Raw genomic sequence first — 6,000 nt, 5'->3', positions numbered from 1 at the left:
ACACATATTTAAGTATTTACCATCATTGTTATTACATATCTGATATTATTGACAAACAGGATTTCCTTCTTGTATGCACCAACCTAGAATTTAAAACCAGTGTCATGTTGTTTCACACTGCAGCCAAATTCCAGCAATATCACGATTGATTGTAAATCGAGGGTGAACCAGGCACACAAGCGGCTGGAAGTACGACCCGTATCACTGGTACACTGTAACACGCACGCCGGACCACCCAATCTAATGTGGTCGCCTCGTACGACGAGCAAAGGCATGCTGCGGGACCAAGTCTAACCAGGGTCTATACGGGGACATTCAATCAGAAAAGTGTGCTTGTGTATGAAGCACCTAGACAACAAATGTGTCTGTGTCATTATCCATCAATTTTAACAGAAAAGTGTGCTTGTGTATGAAGTACCTAGACAACAAATGTGTCTGTGTCAGTATCCATTTAATTTTAACAGAAAAGTGTGCTTGTGTATGAAGCACCTAGACAACAAATGTGTCTGTGTCTGTATCCATCAATTTTAACAGAAAAGTGTGCTTGTGTATGAAGCACCTAGGCAACAAATGTGTCTGTGTCTGTGTCAGTATCCATCACTTTTAACAGAAAAGTGAGCTTGTGTATGAAGCACCTAGACAACAAATGTGTTTGTGTCAGTATCTATCACTTTTAACAGAAAAGTGTGCTTGTGTCAGGATGGACAGAATGGCGTGGTAGTATCAGTGTTGATCATTTGGACAGAAAAACTGGGGAAAGTCAGTATGGATCATTTTATCAGGAAAGCGTGATTCCATTAAGATCAATTCCTGAGGCAATAAGTATACATGTATACAAATAAAGAAGTCCACCTATTCTGTGATTGGTGGTGTGGTAAATGTGTTTATCAAATAGTGGGCAGATTTCTCGGTAGGATAAAGACAACGAATAAAAACGATCATATGCGGATAGAGATGCAAATATCAAAAAGGGATGACTTTCAGTGTTTACAAACAAACATGGCGTCGCTGTTGTCATTCGGCGATAGAGTCAGAATTAACCATCGGGAATCTGGAGAAACTAATGGGATAATTGCTGTCCTTATCAAAAGAATAGTCTAATATACTAAAAATCAGTGTCTATTTGTGACCTAGCAAAGGCATTTCACAAGTTTTGGCAACTTTGGAGGTATAAATTTCGAAACTATTTTGCGATGGCACAAGCCAAGCTGCATCAGTTTCCATCTGTGCTTGTAGACCTCTGCAGCTTGGAACCTTTTCCAAAAAATCACAACAGTTGGATTTGGCCGAAATATGTTCGAATTGTTACCTTGTTTCGTTTTGTCGCTGTGTGTACTGACTGCACTTCGGGACGTTATGACAGGACAGGCCGACTGTCCACAACGTCTGACTGTGGCCATGACGTCTTATAGACTAGGGTTAGAGAAGCTTCCGTTTGATAAAGGGCAGTTCCTCTAACGGACAGAAAGATGGATTGCGAAAGGCAAAACAATTTGTGTCGGCAATTCTTGTTTTGCATACATGTAGTTACGCCACTTTATAAGAAACAGGTTTCAGTTGGAACTACATGTAAATTGGCTACTGTCACTGTCCGACTGACACACCACTTACCTTCTGACGTTATATATATTAATGCACACTTTCCAGGAAAAACTAGCAGTTATGTAATGTTTGTGAGAGATGGAAAGATATTTTCGAGCACAGACCAGAATAATGACATTATATGATAAGATGTTATTACGCTTGTGTGTTTGGGGATGGTAAATATCCTGTATTAGGAATAAACACTATATGATCCTAGGACAGGATATTTATCATCCCCAAACACACTCGCGTGATAACCTCTATTTACCTTTCAGTTGGCGCCAATTATATTTTGTTCAATTAACGAATCTATTAACATTTGCCTCGTGAGGACTAAATGTGTGATCAGTACCTAGATGTACCTTGTCAAACTGATTGAAGCTCCACAAATTGTGTCAACCTATGTTTACGTCTTGGAGTCTAAGTGCTAAGTATATGGTCTAAGTGCAAAGATAGTTTTTTGCAAGTGAAACCTGGTATGTTGTATGTCTTCATACGTGAATCGTTGCCCATGCCTTCAAGCGCTAGTTTGCCTAATCCTGATTTGAAAAGCTATAGGCGTATGGTGTTGTAATGAAATAATTCATCGATATTAAATCTGATTTAACAAATTGCTTTTGGCCAAAATGATGTAGCAGAATGGCTCCTACGCCAGTGACAGTGATGCAAGTGATAGTACAGACGTTTCCACAGCTGGTTTTCTCTATCGTTTCTTCAAGCCAAGATGGATTTCAATTAGTTTTCGTCATTAACTAGTAACTCAAATTTATTTAGCTCTCCTAACTTATGATATGAACAAACTGATTAAACACTTTATGTTTTCTTCCATGGTTAGCATGTGCCCCATATGATATGAAACACGTATGAAACGAGTTCTTCGCAATGATTTAAAAAATCGAACTCTTAAAGAGCAACAAAAAACACTGATGCGTGATTAACAATTCATTGCAAATGTTGAGAAAGGAACAAGATATGGATTTTCCATAAAATATTAAAAATACGGATGATATCCATTAAGGTCTGAAATATACAGGACCATTTTATCATCTCTTGGCAAATGTTAAAATTCCTCTTGGGCCAGATTGCCTCCTCTGGAATTTGTTCTCGGCGTTATCTTGTTCATCGGATATTCTCAGGACTGAACAGGCCTTGGGTGTAATGGGCTTGAAAACATGCATGCCAAGCCAAAATCTTGTTACTGGACGAACTAATTCAAGTCATAAAATCTTGACATCACACATAGCAGCATAAGTGGCCTTTGAAAATAGATATTGAATAAAAACCAAACATTTGAGAAATCAATTATTTCTATCAAGATTATGTGTTGAGTAAGCTAGGAATTCCTAAAGTATTGACAAAGAAGTTTCTGTGGTAATGAAATATTGAACAAGTACTTGATACTTCGATACAAACTTTTAGATCGATGCTGACGTTGGATTCTGTATACGCAATCCATTTTTATCTTGGTCGTACTCTTGAACAAACAAATTGCATTCCCTGCACAGAACCAACCCCAAAGGTCCCCACTTCATCAAATCCTTAACATGACGTCAAGGGTGACAGGACTCGGGACGTTGATTGTTGGAAATGGTGAAACGCCCACATTCCACAACATAACCACTGTTTTAATACAGCTTTACTGCTAGTTTAGACTGTGCCAGATGAAGAGGTGGTTCATTTGGCTTTATTGGATGCTCTGGGTTTTTGTTTGTTTTGTTTTTGTGTGTGTGTGTGTGTGTGTGTGTGTGTGTGTGTGTGTGTGTGTGTGTGTGTGTGTGTGTGTGTGTGTGTGTGTGTGTGTGTGTGTGTGTGTGTGTGTGTAGGGTGTGTGTGTGGGGGGGGGGGGAGATTTTATTTTTATTTTTTTGGAGAAAGTTGGGATGAAATTTTACGACACATCACGGACCATTCTTGTTCACCAAAGGTTTAATCTCACTGAGCCGTGAGACAATCTAAGGTTCAAAGAGTTGGAGGCTTGTCAGGCAATCTGCTTTCACGCGGATCACAGGAATGTGTATTTTATCGTGAATGTAAAGTTCTTAAATAAAACTTGGCATCAATCGTCCTTGTCAGAGAAGAACCACTTCATTTTATATCAGTTGGAGTTTAAATCAAAGCCTTAAATAGATCTTTATATTTATCTTTATCAGAAAAGTTCGGATGTGATAAATTCACCGAACTCTGACACTGCGTAGTTAAACATCGATGCAATCATTCTCACTCACTCACCCACTCACGCACCCACTCACTCATACAGTTCTGCAGAGTATTGTCACTACTTTTAAATGACATCCTCTGAGACAAGTTATATATGTATAGTCGAGCAGTACAAGACGTTTCCAGAAGATTCAAGATTACACTTGACCACACATGCAATTTATACAGTCCCTTCCACACCACTGCTTCCATTAGATAGTACTACATTTCTGACAACTAATCATTGTCAAAACACAATGCTGTGAACTTCTCCTGAATCTTAACATACACAATGTCATACAAAAACAACATTGTGGAACAATAAATTACGCTGCCAAAAACAATCCTTGCTCGCTTCGCTATCCCTATGACAAAGAGATTACATTAACATAAAATAATCTCGAAGGACATTTCATTTTGCATTTCACTCCAACACAATAGGTTTGGCATATAACTTTTTGACACTCTCATACCCCCATGTGACGACTTAAATACATTTAATGCCTTTTGTCACTCATAGTTGATGCAGAAGAGAATGACAGATGTAAAAACAAGGGAAAGACACATCACTTTTGATAAATCGACAAATTAGCGCCAATGGTATTTTTTTCAATTAACTAATTAATATGCTGCCCTTGACGTACTAGTCTTTGCCTCGTGAGGTATCCATTATGTGATGTACCTTCTCGCACCGATTGTGTCTCTACAATTAGTGCAAATCTTGTTAAAGTATGGGGGTTACGATAGTCTTGGTGCTAAGAACGTTTTTGCAAGTAGACCCTGGTACATTGTGTGTCTTCATACGTTGATCGTTGTCCATGCCTTCAACCACTGGTTGCCTAATCCAGACGCGTTTAGCTACAGACGGCCGTGATACAGCTTATGCATCGATGTCTGCAGTGCAAAGTACATTCAGTAAATTGTTATTCAATCACTTTATCACATAATTTTGATGTTATTAAGAGTGTTAGGTTTACTTTAGGTTCAAGCAAAGCAAGAGGGGAATTGATAGCGAGTGAGTGATTTGGAAACATTGTAAAATCATATCACGGCATGCCGGCTTTTGGTAAGAGAAAGCCCAAAATTATGCAGAACCTGGACGTTAACCTCTTCCAGGACACCCACGAGGACTGACAAATCCTAATCAGTGCTAATCTAGGATTCGAACCCATGATGAAAAGATCATTGCATGCGTAAGGAAAGCAGTGACTAACGTCGGCGCCTCAGATGACTGTTTTTTTAGCTTTCTGTGCGTCAAAGAGTATGAATAATTTTGGTGAGTTATCATATGCAAGGTAGGTTACTGATTAGAATATTATGACGTGGGATATGTCCACACTTATCATTACATAACATTTATCGGGATTTTTTTGGGGGGGTGAAAACTTATTGGACAGTGGTGTCTCAAATTGCTGACATTTTGCCCATGCCGTGCCCTCCTCATCCCACTTGCTCAACTCATTTCCGTAGGATTTTTATAATGAAATATTTACAATTTTACAAATTGTTTTTGGACAAATGAAGTAGCAGAATGGCTCCTGCAGCACGGAGTGATGATGATGCTAGTGATAGTACAGACGTTTCCACAGCTGATATTCTCTATCGTTTCTTCAAGCCAAGATGGATTTCAATTACCCGTTGTCATAGATTATGAGCGAGTAACCCATATTTATTTAGCTCTCCTAACTTATGATATGAACAAACCTGATTAAACACTTTATGTTTTCTTCCATGGTTAGCATGCGCCCCATATGATATGAAACACGTATGAAACGAGTTCTTCGCAATGATTTGAAAAATCGAACTCTTAAAGAGCAACAAAAAACACTGATGCGTGATTAACAATTCATTGCAAATGTTGAGAAAGGAACAAGATATGGATTTTCCATAAAATATTAAAAATACGGATGATATCCATTAAGGTCTGAAATATACAGGACCATTTTATCATCTCTTGGCAAATGTTAAAATTCCTCTTGGGCCAGATTGCCTCCTCTGGAATTTGTTTCTTGTGTGGTTCTCGGCGTTATCTTGTTCATCGGATATTCTCAGGACTGAACAGGCCTTGGGTGTAATGGGCTTGAAAACATGCATGCCAAGCCAAAATCTTGTTACTGGACGAACTAATTCAAGTCATAAAATCTTGACATCACACATAGCAGCATAAGTGGCCTTTGAAAATAGATATTGAATAAAAACCAAACATTTGAGAAATCAATT

The sequence above is a fragment of the Haliotis rufescens genome, unplaced genomic scaffold (assembly GCF_023055435.1).
Source record: "Haliotis rufescens isolate VD_foot unplaced genomic scaffold, xgHalRufe1.0.p SCAF_7, whole genome shotgun sequence".
In the NCBI taxonomy this organism is placed as follows: Eukaryota; Metazoa; Mollusca; class Gastropoda; order Lepetellida; family Haliotidae; genus Haliotis; species Haliotis rufescens.
The sequence above is the reverse complement of the archived record's forward strand: the minus strand, read 5'-3'. Positions refer to the sequence as shown.